This window comes from Rhinolophus sinicus, linkage group LG02 (genome assembly GCF_036562045.2).
Source record: "Rhinolophus sinicus isolate RSC01 linkage group LG02, ASM3656204v1, whole genome shotgun sequence".
NCBI classification, from domain to species: Eukaryota; Metazoa; Chordata; class Mammalia; order Chiroptera; family Rhinolophidae; genus Rhinolophus; species Rhinolophus sinicus.
This window is the reverse complement of record NC_133752.1, coordinates 122,469,499-122,488,248: the sequence shown is the minus strand read 5'-3', so window position 1 is coordinate 122,488,248 and position 18,750 is coordinate 122,469,499.

The following is an 18,750-nucleotide window of genomic DNA, read 5'->3' as shown; positions in this document are numbered from 1 at the left end:
TCATATTCTGACAGAAACCCCTGTTTTTGAAGGAGGTATCACAAAGAAAAGAACCAACCTCTCTTTATATTAGGACATCTTTTTTTTTTTTTTTTTTTTTAGGAGGGCACAGCTCACAATGGCCCAAGTGGGGATTGAACCAACAACCTTGGTGTTATTAGCACCATGCTCTAACCAACTGAGCTAACCAGCCACCCCCAAGAAATCTTTTTTTTATTATTGAAAATTTTTCCCCAGTTTTATTGAGATCTAATTGACATACATCATTATATAAGTTTAAGGTGTACATCATAATGGTTTGACTTACATATATTGCAAAATGATTACCATGGATGCTGACTAAACTTACAACGGTAAGTTTAGTCAGCATTTATTAACTCATATAGATACAATAAAAAGACAAAGCAAACAAATTAGAAACATAATGTTTTTCACTTTTAATGGGAACACTTAGGATTTACTCTCTTAACAACTTTCATGCATATTATACAGCAGTGTTAACGATAGTCATCATGCTGTAGATTACATCCCTAGAACTTATTTATCTTGTAACTGGAAAGATGTACCTTTTGACCACCTTTCTTCAATTCCTCCTCCTCCCACTTACCAACTCTGATAATCACATTCAAGGCGTTTTATTGTCTGAACTTTTAGCTTTAGCATATATGACTTCACTAAATGGGTAACAGATATAATACACAAGTTAAAAGCATGAGTTTGAAGCTATGTAGACTGGATGCATGTCACAGCTCTACCACCTCAATTTATCTTGGATAAATTCTCAGTTTTCTGATCTGCAAATTAAATAAATAAATACATAAATAATAATAATAATAATAATAATAATAATGCATTCTCTTTTTCCATTTAAAATAAGTTTAAGAACATTCTTTTCTTTAAAAAAATACTGTCTTGTACTGATGTGTTGCATTCTTATTACTAGAAATTTGCTCTTCACATTTAAATGAATAAATTGGCTTACTGCTATAATTATTATATGTGTCTGTGCTGGTAAGAGTCTGTTTACCCCAGAGCCTGCAGATCTGAGGTTCTAGATCTTTGACTCTGAGCTAATCTTTCACTACCCATATGGTAATCTGTGAGGGAATAACATACTACATAGTTTGTTATAATCAATCTGATTTACTCAAAACTCCATTCTCAATTAAGAGAAAAATAGCAAAATACAGAACCTGTTTTATTGGGGTAACAGAGAAGAACTCATAAATAAATAAAACTGACCAGAAAGGTGGGATCAGAACTTAGGTGAGAATCTTTGGACAATTAAGATCTAGCTAAAGGGCACCGTGTAGAACAGAGGTATTTGTTTATAGAAGAAGGTAGAAAACCTCAACAAAATTAGTAGAGTACAAAAGGTTAAATTGAATTCCAGAGTTGCTATATTATTATTATTATTATTATTATTCCAATGAGTTTCTATCTTCTGAAATTTTTTTCTGTCTTAAGTTTGCTCATGGTAAAAGAAATCATGTCTAAAAATTGGAATGGATGTGCCTTTTCTCATAGGATTTTTTAAATAATGGATGTATTTATCATAGGTGGTAAAATAACCTCTCTAAGAAGTTTGAGCATAGAAGAAATAACTACTATCTTGACTGTTAGGAAAAGCCCAGTAGCAGAGATTCTATTTGAGCTCTAGGATTTTATGGTGGCAATGTTCTTCTGATTTTCAAAACAAGGTTTAGAGTGATACTCCTAAGCTTTTGTAGGACTCACATAATCATGTATCTAATTAGTCATACAGCTTCAATAGGCTTTTAATTAACTAAACAGTATTTGAATAGCTCAGTGGTTGGGTGTTGGCTAGATACCTGTGTCCTAAATAAAAGGCCAACGTGTTCACTTAGAAGCCATGGTTTTTATTAACTCTAGGGAGATAAAGTGGCAGATCCCTATAAGAGTTGCTGCTACTATAAATTGCTCACCTTCAAAGAAAGTGTTGTGGAACACAGATACTTTAATAAATTAAATGTGTGCCTATGAATATATGAACACCCTCAAACATATAGTCATCTGCTATGCTAAATAATAGAACCATATATTATACTGTAGTATTTTACACAAGGCATTTTCATGGGTGATAACTCTTTTGATCCCAATATGGTCAGCAAAAACTAATATTATTTCAATTTTATGAATCAGAAAATAGAGGTGTAGAGCCATGGGATAATTTAACTATTATTCAAAACAACAAAAAACCCCAAAATAGTCAAATTGGAACCAAAGATGATTTTAGAGTAAGAAACATCCATATTCTGTATTTCAAATGTCCCATTATATAAATGGACCTGAGACTCAGAGATAACTACACTTTCTCAAAGGTATGTGTTAACATGGAGTAGAACCAAGAACAGATCTTGTAGATTATGTGAATGACTCAGATATAGTTTTTCAATTAAAATGGAACAAAATAAAAACCTAGGGACTAAAAGAGACCTTAGAATGCACTCATGCAAGGACTCACTTTACTGCTAGGCACATCAAGGGATAAATTAATTTCCAAACTCTGCACAATAGTAGGCTTGAAACACTATTTACCCAATTTAGTATTACTTTTAAACTATGTAATTGCATATACTCAATCTATTTATCAGCATTTAAATGATTTGGGTGCAAATCTCACAGGCCTACGTGACCTCTATTTCACATAAAGAAAGTAGTTTTAATTCAGTGACAAGGAATTTCATGAACTCATGGAGTGCAAGCAGAATTTCTCTTGCAACAGTAGTTAAGTCTCACAGAGATGTGTGATGTGGTTAGTACCAGAAATTTAGTCTTCAAGTTTTAGTGTGACAAAGACTAAAAATTTTAAAATTCAGCACTCTCCTTTAACAAAAATGGAATGGATAGGAAAAGAAAAGCTGAACCCAAGTTTCCAGTCATGACATTAAACCCCACTTTTGGCAATTCAAGCCAAACAAGGTTTGAGAATTGGTTACAAAGGTGCTGGCAATTATAGAGAAAACAAACACAGAGCACCAGAAAGCCACTACCATGCTTGTGCTGGAACCATGAGCCAGCAACAGATTCTCAGCTACTGGAGAAGCTTCTTTGAGCAACCACACCTTTGAGAACTTCAGGGCTGGTGTTGGCAAAAAACCTGAAGTATGCACTCTAGTGGTGCTGGGTCAATATTTGCAAACCTCCTGGCTCCTCCCGCTTTCCAAACGTCTGCCCATATTTCTCAATGTCAGAACTTAAGAGAAAGTTGGCACTTAAGCTACTAGCTTGGCAAAGGGTCTCAGAAATACTGTTTGCAGCCTTCTCCCTTGTCGGCACTGTGGAAAATATAGAAGGATGTGGACTTGAGAACAATTGAATCATGCATGATTTGATATTACATAGTTTGCCAATGTACAGATAGCTACCTGGAAGATTGCAGAGACAAAAGATACACTTACTGTGTATAAACTAAGTGTAGGGGGCTAAATGAATTCAGGGACATGATACGTAATGCCGAGAGAGAGTCTGAGTAAAGGCAAAGCTGCTGAATCAGTCCTATCTTATGACTGATAGAACCATATATATATATATATGTGTATATATGTGTATATATATGTTTATATATGTATATATGTGTATATACATACATATATATACGTACATACATACACATATATACATATATACATAAATATATATATATATACACATATATTTATGTTTTATATATATATATGTGTAAAACAATAAGTGTTCAGGACTTGGCTCATAATAGTGATAGAAAACTCCCAGTCCATATCCCCTTCCCTTAGAAAAAGATCAAATGCTCTAAGAAAGTTAGGGAACTACTGCCATGTAATATATTCCTACTAACCTAGACCGTGAGTTCTGGAATCAGACATATCTGAATTTGAATTTAGCCTCTGCTGTTTACTAGTTGTGTGACATTGGGACATTGATTTATTTAAACTCTCTGAACCTTAATTTCCTACCTAAACTCAAATGGATAGAAGCATACCTAACATGATTGTTTTGAAAAGTACAGTATGTACCATATACAACATTCCAAGTACATGATACATTGTCAATAAATGTTAGCTCCATCTCCTAGTAGTCCCTGCCACTTGGGCTATGTATGATTCAGGTAAAAAGTATTATGCTAGAATGGATTATTCCTAGAAGAATTAGGACCATTTCTTTTTTTCCCATCTTCTCAACTACTCAACATAAAATCGTTAGAATTATTACTTGTAAGGAATTAAAGTTAGTGTGGTCAGTGTTCAGGTCTGACTAGGTTATAGATATTATTAGTAAATATTAAAAAGGAGTCAACATGTAGCAGAAAATAATTAGAATATTCTTCAATTTAGAACATTTAAAAATGTTACAAAGGACAATCATTTATTTGTTTAAATTGCTAGGTTTGCCTTAAATATTATTAATGCCAAAAATAAAAACCTTAAATTTAGTTTCTACCTTTGAAATGCATTATGTGAGTGATTTAAACTAATCTGTGGTAATTTGAAGAAAATTTTATGTAACAACAAATGTTGACAATTTCTAATAAAGGTAAAACTAATTAAATTAGTGTTAAAAAGACACGTACATAATCTTAAAAGTTTGCTAATCATATTCTTTACCATTTATGTTGGGTTCATGTTTAACAAACACATTGACTTGAAGCTAATTAATTCTTTGATACAATAAAGTCTTTTGGATGCCTAGATTGTGCAAGGCACTGAATTAAAAGCCTACTATTCAAAGATTAAAAAGTACAGTTCTGGCTTTCAAAGGGCTTGAGTTTAATGGAAAGAAACAATTATAATATAAAGTATTATTCCTCAAATTGAGCTACACAAAAGTACAGTGGTGATATGGGAGAAAAGCAATTAAATCTACCAAGGATAGTTGAAGAAAATCATAATAACACTGGGAAATAGCTATTATTGCCATTTTATAGATGTCAACAACAATAATGGTTTAGAATTATAATATAATCACTTACGTGCTCTTTAAGTGATAATTGATATTAAATTAAGTAGATTTGAAACTGTTCCCTTTTTAAAACATATTTTACCTGTATTCAAAGAATATATTAGCCTCATATGTATCAAAGCACTAAAACCGATTGTTGTGGATTCAATTGTGTCCCACCAAAATTAATATGTTGAAGCTCTAACCCCCAAGATTACTGTATTTGAACAGAGGGCTTCTGAGGAGTTATCTAGCTGAGTTCAAATGAGGTCATAAAGGCAGGGTCCTAGTCCCAGGTAGGTACTAGGGCTGGTATCCTTATAAGAAGAGGAAGAGACACCACAGATCTCTCTCACTGAGGACACACAGAGGAAAGGTCACGTGGGCACAGATAGAAGGTGGCAGTTTACAAGCCAGGATGACTCCTCACCAGAAACTGCATTTGCCAGTACCTTGATGAATGACTTCTGGCCTCCAGAACTTTGAGAAAATGAGTTTCTGTTGCTTAAGCCATCCAGTCTGTGGTCTTTTGTTATGACAGCTCGAGCAGACTGATATACCACTAATATAAAGCAAATGAACTCGGACTAATTTTCCTTGGATGGGAACATCACAGTACCTTTTGCTCTTTGGATAAAAAGCTACCTCCCTCAACCCCTTTGTGTTCTGGGAGAAGAGGTTGGTGAGTTTGCACCTGGATCTGGGAACCTTCTTGGAAGTTTTCAGGATCTCAGTCCACATCCTCCCTCTGAAATTCAATGGTATAGAATTTCTCAATGAATACAGGTGCCACTCTGGACTGAAAGGGTATCCGGGTTGCTAAGGTTATTCAAATCGTAAGGAGCTTTGCAGGTTGCATCTTTCTCCCTATGTAAGGTTCGATAGAAAAACCTATAGCCTTGTGAGGGAGGACTCAGTGTGGAAAACTTTCAAGACACAGCCATCACACATTTTCATATTCTAGCAAAGTTTGTTAGTGTAGCTTAGGAAGAAATGTGTGACCCTCAAGTGCCTTTTCTGCACTTGCTGGGATCTGAGCTTCTTAGGGCAGTGGGTACAGATCTGACTTTATGGATCTAGTTTTTGAGACTGAACCCATGTGAAAGCAATAAAAACAAGGGCAGCTCAAAAGGTAGAACTGCAAGTAAGCTGTTCATATTTTCAAAATTTCCTTCCCCATATTCTCTGTAAGCAGGACAGCTTCGTTTTATCGATAAGGAGGAGGGAAATGAAGAAGTAAGGGAGAGGTAATATGAGATTTCCTGATGAATACAATTGTCCCCCTCTTCCCCTTTTCCACGGTTTTGCTTTCCAAAGTTTCATTTACCCACAGTCAACCATAGTCTGAAAATACTAAATGGAAAATTCCAGAAATAAACAATTCAGAAGTGGTAAATTGGCCTGTTCTGAGTAGTTTGGTGAAATCTCATGCTGTCGTGCTTCATCCTGCCTGGGGTATGAAACATCCCTTTATCCAGAATATCGGTGCTGTATATATTATCTACTCGTTTGTCACTTGGTAGCCATCTGCTATCAGATTGACTGCTGTGGTATGTAGTACTGGTGTTCAACTAACCCTTATTTGACTTAATGATGGCCCAAAGGACAAGAATGTGATACTGGCAATTTGGATATGTCCCACAGAAGCCATAAAGTGTTTCCTTTATGTGGATATGGGGGGAGAGGGGAAGCCCAGTATACTCGTATATAGGGTTCGGTTTTATCTGCATTTCAGGCATCTACTGGGAGATATAATAGACATTTACTCTGTGACTGATGGGAGAAACATAGAAAATATTAAAAATATACCTCAATATAGTGGCCTTAGATCTTGTAGATTTTCATATGTAGTGGAGCCCTAATATCTACGGTTTAAAAATGGTCACACTTATAAACAGGCAATTCACAAAAAGATTAAAGAACCTCAGTGCTGAGGTGTTAAAACTATGTCCACAGATTATTTGAGCTCTTCCCTTCTGTAGGTGAAGCTTATTTCCCCACTCCTAGAGTATAGACAGGTCTTAGTGACACTCTTCTAATGAGTAACTAGCACTAGGGTAGACTTAGTAACTTGCTTCTAACGAATAACAGCAGAAGTGATGGTGTGTCTTTTTAAATATTAGGTTATAAAAAGACTGTAGCTTCTCTATTGTTCTGGGGGAAGTCATAGTATGAGCAGTCCTATGGAGAGTCACACATGCTGAGGGACTGAAGCCAAATGCCAGGTGCCCCATGAGTGAGCTTAGAAGCAAACACCCAGCCCCTTTAGATATTGCAGCCCTGGTTGACAGCTTGACTGGAACCTCCTGAGAGACCTTGAGACAGAACCACCCAGCAAAGCTGTTCCCAGATTCTTGAGTCTTACATAATGGCTGAGTTAATAAATGTTTTCAGCTGCTCAGTTTTGGTGTCAATTGTTACACTAAGTATTTGTATCCTAGTCATAATTCCAATGTGTGAGATAAGGGGGTTTTCCCCGAACACCACCAACTAGTGCACCAGCTGGTGTCCTAACAAGTTAACTCAATTCTGACAGTATCTAGCTGGAGATAGCATCAGATTCCACGGCTTAAGGATTTAGGTCCTACAAGACTGTTGTCCCCACCATCTTCAGCCTCCAATAGCAAGTTCAGGTGGTTACCTGTGCTTCTGACTGACTGGCTATAAATCAGAGGTTGCCATGGCCCTGTCCTAAGGTTTGATTAATTTGCTAGGGTGGCTCAGAGAAACATTTTACTTAACAGATCACTAGTTTATTATAAAAGATGTGACTCAGGAAAAGCCAAATGGAAGAGATGCATTAAGGAAGTTTGGGGAAAAGGTGCAGAACTAGAATGTTCTCTGAGAATGCACCTCTTGCCCCACATCTCCATGTGTTCACCAAGATGGAAGTTCTTTGAACTCTGTCCTTTGGGGTTTTATGGAAGCTTTTTTGCATAGGCATGATTGATTAAATCGTTAGCCATTGGTGGGTGGACTCAATCTTTAGAACCTCCCCCGCCCCTCCTTCCCGAGGTGAGAGGGCCAGGGCACTAGATGTTCCAACTCTCACATGATTGTTTTTTTTTGGCAACCGGCCCCCCATCTTTAGGTTGGGGTCAAAAGCCACCTCATCAACATAACAAAAGACAATTTTATTACTCTCTTACTTAGGAAATTCCAAGAGTTTTAGGACCTCTGTACCAGAAATGGGGACAAAGACCAAATATATATTTGTTATTATAAAACACAGTATAACATAGTATTAAATAACTATTACAATCAGACTCACTCGAGGTCAGAGAAATGCAAAATAAAATAACAGTCAAATCACTTCTCAAACATTGGATTTGCCAAATTAAAAAATAATAATAATTCCTGGTATTTATCAGGGCATACACTATTGATTGGTATTTAACTGAAACACACTGTTTGGTGGATAATTTCTCAATTTACTGTTTATAAATATTTAAAGCACAAATATCTTTAACTCAGTGGTTCTTCTTAAAAAAAAAAGAAAAAAAAAGTGTTTCCCTGAAAATAAGACCTAGCCAAACCATCAGCTCTAATAATGCGTCTTTTGGAGCAAAAATTAATATAAGACCCGGTATTATATTACATTACATTACATTATATCATATTATATTATACTACATTATATTATAAGACCGGGTCTTATATTAGACCCGTTATTATATGATATGATATTATATCGGTCTTATATTATATTAAAATAAGACTGGGTCTTATATTAATTTTTGCTCCAAAAGATGCGTTAGAGCTGATGGTCCGGCTAGGTCTTATTTTCAGGGGAACACAGAATTAATGTAACAGAGAAATTATAAATATCCAAAAAGGTGCACTTTGTTCATTGTGTGCAATGGTAAATAACAAATTATCTAACAGCCACTTATTTTATGTCAGGCACTTTCCTTAATCCTTATAAGAATCTATGAGAAGAGTTCATTTTTAAATCACCATTTTATAGCTAAGGGAAACTGGGATACAGAGAAGTGAAATAACTCCCTTGAGGTCACAGAGCTACTAAGTAGCAGGTCAGATCTGAAAGCTATGCTCTTAACAATTACAATAGGCTGCCTCTCATAAAAAGAAACATTTTGAATGTATTTTAATAGGACAGTGTTTAAATATACAATGCACTCCAATTATAGACAACTCTAATAGTATTAAAAACAATAAGTTAGATCCATAGACAACTTGATGAAATGATATCAGTCATTATTTTTCCTTCAAGTTAAACTACATATCAAGGATTGCTAATGAAAATATCTGAAGTTGTTAAGCAGTTGATGGTAATGAATATAGTGGTCTGGACAGCTCTAGCAGATTGCGGCTATGTGGAATGTGGCTTTATTATTTCTAATTTTCTGATTTTTTCCCAAGACAACCCATGAAAATCTGTATTTTTTAAAATGTGAAATTGTGCCATATTAATGCATGGTGTCAAATTAAATTAAAATATATGTATACTAAAACCAAGTACAATATTCCTGAAAACCAACACTCCCACAGTGTTCCAGGTTGATATCTCTTTATAAATTTACAACAATGGATTATGAATAATTATCCAAAGCCACCTGACAAACTTCACAAAAGTATGATTGAATTCATTATTATATCTAAAGATATTATGTTTTAATCGGAGATCTTAGCCAGCCACTGAAACAGAACAATAAAGAGAAAGAAGTGATGTTTTCAAGCAATCCCAGCACACGTACTAGCCATCTCAAAAACCAATATCTGAGACCTTGCTGTGTGGAATTCTGCATAGCCTTGTAGCAGAGCAGTTGAGAATGAGACTCTTGAGCCAGACTTCATGTGTTTGCATCACAGCTCTACCACTTACTAGTTATTTTACTTCTCTGTGCCTCAGTGTTTCAATTTGTAAAACAGGGATTAAAATTTCATGTACTACATTGAAATGCTGTGGGAAAGTAATGGCTCAATAAATATTAGCTATTAGTATTGTGGAGATGAAGCTTTAGTTTACCAGAGTCTGGTGCCAGAAACCATTCTTATCATTTAAAAGTTTTGTGCTGATGTTATTCTCACAAAACAATACCTAATTGTAATAGTCTTGTATACAGTGAAAGAATGTCTTGGCCTGAGGGCGTGAGAGCAGACAATGTGGTAGTTAGAGATCTTAGTATAAATTAGGAAATTGCTAATCTGATTAAAATACTTTTTACTCTGTTGAGTTCAGTTATAAATTAGTTGCTGAGAACTTGATTGTATGAGGCTGAGATATAATTCGTTTTCTGGATCCTAAACCATGGTGAATTCACCAAGATAAATCCCAACTAAACAGAAGTCTTGGCATCTAGGTCATTCAAATGTTTATTTCACATCAGACAGTTATCTCTCCAAACCATAATAAAAGAACGATGTCTTTCTTATTCATTGTCCAATCCTCAATCTTCAGCTCTGTGTTTTACAAAAAGTAAGTGTTCAATACAGATGAATAGAATGAATGAACTAAAAATGTATGAATAATAGAAAAACAGATTTCTTTATAGCTTGTTTGTGGCCATTTATCTTGTTTCAAAGTGTTGCTCAAAGAGTCATTTCTGGTTCACTGATATTACCCTTTAACTGAGTTCCAAATATTAAATATTTTGCTGTGTCTTTTGCAACTGAAACAGGAATTGGAGAGTGGGAAATGAGAATAGAAAGAAAGGAAAAGTGAGTAGCTTTTTTTTCTTTAAATCAGTTTCTGGTGTACAAAACAATGTAGTAGTTAGACATTTATACCCCTCACAGAGTGATACTCCCCTCCCCCAGTCTTTGGTAAACACAAGTCTACCACCAGGATACACAAGTAGCTTTTGAAAGACCATCATTCATTCAGTTGAGGGTAAGAAGCTACAATAATGATGGCTATAAACTGCCAGTTCTGGACACAGCAGAGTAATGGATATCTGGTTTATCTTCCTGCCATAACAAAATAAGATAAAATATATGAAATGACTCTTTTCAGGCTTTCGGAAAAGCAGAGCCTACAGCTATAACTCCTGAAAGAAGGATAACACATGAGCTGAGGGCCATGTCCTCCCTGTTTTTCTGCCTGGGTACTTCACAAACTGCAGCACAAGGAAGAACAGCCCCTGAAGAAGACAGCAGGCTAGCTGGGCAAAAAACAACAACAGTGATCTTATTTTGGAACTGCTGTGGCTGCTGTATTCTGTGTCACACAGTAGCAGAGAGGAGGGAGTCGCACAGAGAAGGAGCCTCAGAAATCTGCATAATGGTCCTGTCTGATATTTGTATGAACACAGATCAGTGCAGTGCAAGACTGGACTCCACAAGCCTAGAATAACTGTTGGAACGATGAGAGCAGAACAAAGATTCTAGAAGTAGCCAGGGGTTGGAAGAAATTGGATTTCCAAACTGCTAGAGTGAAAAAGCTCAGAAAGGCCACACCTTAAGAATAAGAACCATGCCTGAGAACAGAGGTGCCTCGAGTCTGGTCCTCAGAAAAGCAGAATTTAGCAAGATTTCAGTATACAATGACAATATACAAATATTTATCTGGTGTCTATAAGGTAACAATAAGCAATTAAAAAAATAAAATTTAGTAAAATAGACTTCTATCTGAAAGTTTATGCATTGTTGAACTTCTTCACTATTGTTGAGAGTTGAGTTTTAAAAGACCTAGATAAATGGAGAATATATAATATTGAAGATATTTTGAAGATATCATTTATCCCCAATTTGGTCTTGAGGTTCTCAATGCAATCCCAAACAAATGATGCTGGAGCAACTGAATATCAAAAGGCAAATTTGAATTTTGACCTCTATAGCATTCACAAAAAATAATTTGAGATGTTTTATAGATCAAAATTCAAAAACTAAAATTATAAAGCTTCTAAATGAAACAAAAGAATACTTTCACGACATTGGGGTAGGCAAACATTTCTTAGGATAGTAAGAGTACTAACCAGACTAGATAAAAGGATAAATCATATTTCATCAAACTTATAAACTTTTGCTTACTCAAAGACAATCTTTTAAAAATATGCAAGTTGCAAACTGGGAGAAAATATTTGCAGTACATATATTTGCAAACAAACAAACAAAACAAAACAAAACAAGACAAAAACCCACAACAACCTTGTAATGCAACAATTAAAAAGACAAGCAATTTCATTAAACAATGAATAAAGACCCAAACAAACACTTGCCAAAGAAAAATATAAGAATGTTTGCTATGCACATGAAAGAATTAAACATAATTAGTCATCAAGGAAAAGCAAATTAAAATCAGAAAATGCTTTACACCTAATATGATGGACAAATTTCAAAGGAATGGTAACACTAAATGTTAGCAAAGATATTGCTGGTGGGATTTTAAAATAGCACAACCACATAAGAAACCTACAATTCCTTTTTATGTTAAGCACACACCTACCCTAAAACCCAGCAATTTTATTTCAGTTATTCATATAAGAACAATGAAAATGTATGTGCAGGAAAATACTTACATCTGAATGTTTATAAGAGCTTTCACAGGAGAATGTATAAACAAATTATACTATATTTCTGCAACAGAATAATACTTGGAAATAAAAAGATACAAACTGCTGATATGTGCAATAACACTCCAAGACATTCTGTTGAGCAATAGTAGACATCGCAAAACAGTACACCATGTTTGATTCCATTTATATGAAGATCTAGAATAGTAAAATTAAGTGTTTGCGATGTCAGAGGAATTCACAGAGAAGGTGCATGAGAAAATTTTGGAGTGTGAAGGCATTGATCTTAATTTTTACTGGGTTTTGAAATACACAAATTCAAATATTTGTTGAAATTCATCAGTCTTTATACTTAGGATCTATGCTTTTCATTGTATGTAAATTACACCTCAATTTAAAAAGCAAGCCACAAAGGGACAAAGTTTATATGTTGGACTACCATAAAGCGACCTTGAAACTAGTAAGCAAAGAGGCAACAGAGCGTTCAACTTTGGAAAGAAGGAAGAAGAATGATGCTCGCATAGAATCTCTGAGATGGAGTCTAATTTAATATTTTGTGAACAGATAACTGAAATGATTTTAAAACATTAAGAAATATAAATCTAAGTAGAAAGAAGACGAGGGAAATAAGACTAAATGGGAGAATGTAAATACAGAGAACAAACTGATGGTTTCCAGGTAGAAGGGAGTTGGGGAGCTAGATGAGAAAAGGGGAAGGGAAAAGAAGTACAAATTGGTAGTTACAAAATAGTCATGAGACGTAAACTACAGGATAGAGAATATAGTCAATGATATTTTAATAACTATATGTCATGCCAGGTGAGTACTAGACTTATTGGGGGGATCAGTTTGTAAGTTATATAAATGTCTAACCACTATGCTGTATATCTGAAATTAATATAATATTGAATGTCAATTGTGATATAAAAGTGTAAAAAAATAAAAAAGAATAAATGGGAGGAGTATGAGTAGTTTACAATCAGATGCACAAGCTAATATTTACTGAGTGCCCGTTGTACACACACTTTGTGATATATGTGTACCATATAGAAACAAATATAATCCACATTACCATCTTTTAGACAGTAATTATTATTTTTATTTTACAGATGATGAAAGAGGCCTAGAGAGTTAATATCTAGAGCCACAAAGTAGAGAGTTATAGGAATAGGATTTAAACCAGGGGCCAGCAAAAGGGTGCATCTTCAGGCTGAATTCAGTACACAGACATTTCAATTTGTTGCTGAGTGTTGCAAAAAGGAAAACTGAACTGCATATTTGCATCTAAAGACTATGATGTTTCCATAAAAATCTGAATTTCTGGAAAATGTTGAAAAATTGGAAGATCTGCCATCTTGGGTCTCTGTTTCCACATTGGAAAAAAAAAAAACAAAAACAAAAAAAAAACATCTGAAGCTTGGTAGCAAGCAGGTGGCCCTTTAACTAGGACTTAAATAAAACATGTTACCTGCCTGGTCCTTGAGTATAGAGTTCTGATTTGTAACCATGTTTAGCTGACTCCAGAGCCAAAGAAGACAGAAAGAAAGGTGATAATATTATACAGTGAAAGGGGGACAAAATATCATCTGAGTAAGGAATCCATGCTTTAGGAGCTAAAAGATTTATATTTACTGAAAGGCAGCAATGAAAACTGATAATTCCAAAAGCAAGACATTATATAACAGAGAAAGACAAAAAAAGAGAGGCCTGTCTAAAAAGAAAATCCATTTTATAGTGACTAATACCCTTTGGAAGTATTCTAATTTGTGGGGATGCTATACTAATAATTGAGAAACTCCCCGAAGATAAATTAATTTCTCAAAATAGCTTGACATGTTAGCGAACAACCTTCCTCTAGTATAAGAAGTGAGGTTAGACTTGGAGTAGTTAGTACTAATGTGATGAAAAGTTGGAAGGCGGAGGAAATTTGTAACCCACTTAGTGTTTCTAGGTCTGTGTTTCATCTCTGTAAAATTAAAGTACAAGACTAGTTCTTCCTTATAGCCCTTCTCAGCTCCAACATTTTTTGGCTTAATGAATTAGGATGGCAATAAAATGTGACCTAGTACTTCAAAAGTGCTTGTCTGGTATTCTCTTTTTATACATACTAGTGCCTCCAGCTGGAGTACAAAGTGAGAAGTGTTCTCTTTCCCAGGCCACTCTGATTTCCCTTGGGCTGCAACCTCACTTTCTTCCTGAGTCTTCTCTCATATTTTCTAATCATCCACCCCAGTTAAAACAATTCAGTGCATGCAGAGCCCATTTAAGTTCCGCATAATCTTTATAATAAGAAGGGGGATTCTGAGATAAATACTTTATTTTTTTTTTAAATAATATAATATGTCTAAGCATGTGAAGGGAGAAACAAACAAACAAACAAACAAACACAACACCACAAGGTTAAACTGATGAATTAAGATCAATTTGAAAATAGAATCCAATCTGATTTTTAACTAAATGTACTTTTAGGTTAAAAGTATTGACCTGTGCTTTACTTGCCATAATGTTTTCTATAACATGTTAATGCAAGATTTTCTTGGACTTGTTCTTGAATCAGTGTTAATATTACAAAGACTAACTGTTGCTTCAGAAACAAAAGCACTGTTTAGTCCTATCCAAGCTCCGCTTAATAAGTCCGCTTACCCTTATTTAAACTCTCTGCACTTCTTTTTATTTATTTATTTTTAACCTACACTATGGGAATAGTATGAGTCTGTGAACTCTGCTTCACAGTATGTTATGCTACGTGAAATCAAATTAATCTGGCACCATGCCTGTCATAGAGTAGGTTTTCAATAAATAAATTTCAGGTTCAATCTTTAGATTACTCTGAAGCCTGTGGTGTTAGTTACAGCGGCTGTTTCTGGACTCAGAATGCTGTATTGTTCACTCTACTCTTCTGCCTCTAACAACTTTCCCCTACCTATTCATTCTGCACTAATTAGCTCACCAAACTGGCAACACCAACATGTGCCTTAAGGACCACCACACTTCCACATTTCCTTAATAGTAACTTATGTAATGTCAATTGCAATTTAAAATAATATTCAAGACTCCCTTGAAGGAAAGCATTCTCTCATGCCATTTGACTAGGAATCTCTCCAAAAGAGATTTGCTTCCTGGGTTTCACTGTTCACAGATTGGGCAATAAAAATATCCTTGGGCAATAAAAATGTGAGAGGTGAGGGAGAGATAACTACCCTAAAACCATCAGGGAGGGGCACTTAGAATTTCATTAGTTCATTAACTTATTCAGTTAACAATATTTACCAAGTGCCTACTATGGAGAAGCATTATTTTGTGTTTTCTGAGAATAGAAGAACTAAGAGGAAAAAAATCCTGCTTTTACTTAGAAAATGTAAAAAATAAATGTACAAATAAAAGCTACCAAGATTGAAAGGAGTAGCAGTGGGATGAATTTTAAAATAACGGCTGTATCAGTCAACTATTGCCATAAAAAAAAAAAAAAAAAAAATGCTGCATAACACACCAATCTAAAATTAAGTTACTTAAAACAAATCTTTTAATCTTCTCTATATGTCTTAACTCACAGCCAGGGTGAGCTTGCTTTAAGCTGAGCAAGCTTAGCTTCACACTGCAGGTTTGCAAGACAGCTAGTTCAGCTCCAATTCATATTTCCCTTCATTTTAAGACCACCTAGGAAAAGTTCTTGTGGCAGTGGCAGAAGAACAAGAGGGTAATTCCCACGCAGCAAACATATCAGATCTCTGTTTCCTTATCTCTGCTCACATCCCATTGGCTGAAGCAAGCTTCACTGCCAAATCATGGTCAGAGTTGAGGAGCATATTCCACCCACAATGGGAGGAAAAAGGGAATGAGTATTTAGTGAACAGTAATATAATTACAGTGTTTATCTCTGAGGAAAATGTTGGCATGTTTGAGGAAAACCCAGAAAGCTAGAGTGCTTGAAATATACAGACAGAAGGAAAAACAATGGTAGGATATGACCGTAGAGATGGGGGCAGAGACCCACTCAAAATAACATAGGCCATGATCAGGAATTTGTTCTAAGTATAATAGGAAACCTTTAGAGAGTTTTAAGCAGAGACTAACCAGAATAGATTTACATTTTTAAAATAACCTTTCTGGCTATTGTATGGTAACTGTATTAAAATGGACCAGGACTGCTGGTTGGGATGCAATTCAAGTGGTTCCTGTTGCAACTCAAGGGAGCGATGATGGCTTGGAACTGGTTGATGGTAATGGAATAAGAAAAAGTACTTAGATTTGGAATATACTTGCTCCCCAGAGGGTTTTGATAGCTTAGAAGTACTGGGTGAAGAGAAAAAAAAAAAGTAAATTGTTCTAGTTTTTGGATCTGTGCAGTTCAGTGAATTGAATTTGCAACTCACTGAAATGGAGAACACTAGAGGAGGAGAATGTTTTTAGAAAAGGTGTTTGGAGGAATCTAAAGTTTTATTTTGGCCAGTAAGTTTGCCCAATGATTTTTCAAGTAAAGCTGTTGCAGATGTGATTGGTTATACAATTTGGGTAATCAGAGATGAAAATTGGGAGGTGGTTAGGAAATAGATAAAATTCAAAGGCTTGAGACTTATCAGGGTTACTAGAAAAATTTCTAAGTTAAAAAAAATAATAAGACAAATGAGCACTAATAATATAAATTATTCTGTTCTAAATTCAACATCTAATATCTTGTTAAGGTAAAGAAAGAGGGTTTCATTTAATCTGCTTCTGGTAAATTGTAGCTCAATGCATCTGTTCTGTTTTGGTATATAGGTGCTACAGAACTTTTCTTAGATTTTTGTAACATGAAAAGGGAGGGAAATTTTTTTTTCAATGAAAATTCATCTCAGTTTTTACTCTATATACAAAATGGAATACTATTCTGCCTTAAGACGAAATAGCGTCATTTGTGACAACACGGATTGATCTTGAGATTATTATGCTAACCGAAATAAGTCACACAGAAAAAGTCAAGAACCATAGGATTTCACTGATATGTGGGATATAAAACTGACAGCAACAAAGGAACCAGACAAACAAAGAAACAAAAATTCATAGACACAGTGGTTACCAGAGGGTAAGGCGGGCGGGGATGATAGATAAGGATAAATGGGGTCAAGTATATGGTGATAGAAGGAGAACTGACTCTGGGTGGTGAGCACACAATATGATGTATAGATGATGTATTACAGAATTATACACTTGGAAACTATACGACTGTACTAACCATTGTTACCCCAATAAACTTTATATATATATATATATATATATATATATATATATATATATATATATACTCTAATTTGTAAAACTAAGAAAAAGAAAACTGTTAGGAACTTTTTTTCCTCTAATGCTTTCATGTTGTTCTTACACAAAAGTGAGGCTGATAAGGACAATTACTTGAGCATTACACATAGTGGGTAGTAATTTTGTGGACATCATATTTTTTTTAGATAGATATGAGAAACAAGATTATAAGTGAGATCAGCAGTAACTACAATATGGATCAGCTTTCCTTAAATATGGCAACTCGTTACCATGTGAATCCCAGGCAAAGCTTGTGCTATAATTGGAGTTTAAGTTACAAAATATGTTTTGACTACAGAAATCTATGACTAATTTTTCCAAGTTAATTACCTATAAAGATGCAAAAGAAGAGACAGGAAGAGGCAAAGGGAAATGAACTGGGAATTTATAGATATTATGGGCAGATTATGGTTACATATAGATAGGGAAATTGGACATTTGGTTTACATTTAACTAAGTCTCCAAGGACAGGGTCATATGCATTTTATGTGCAAGATAATATATGTGGGTGTGTGCATGCAGATCACTATTTCTATGTCTAGAAATAGCGAACAGAAACATCAATTAATTGAATAGAAAAATCAACTGAGTTTACAAAGAGATTTACATCACTGTTTGTTCAGATGAATCAGAGGTATATTTCCAAACCAGAAACTCATTTAGAGGAATGGAGTAAACCCACAATTTATCCTAAGCACTCAGCTGATGAATGGATATAATCTTAGGGCACTGTTGTTAAATAACTTTTTAAGGTTGACTTTCCAGTCATGGAGGAAAAGAATGATTGGAGGAAAGGCTGAGAAAACTGATTTGGTTAAAGGCTTACATCACATATTAAGATTAATGATAAAAAGGAGTTTTACATAATTGAAATTAAAGTAGAAATGTGGCTAAAAGAAATGTTACAAATGAAAACATGGGAAAACATGTTATAAATTTAAAATGATCGGTATTCCATTGGATTTGTTCAATACGTACTGACCACTTAAGGATTATAAGCCTTGGAAGAAGAGGATCTACAACAATGCGTGAGAGTCCTTTCCTT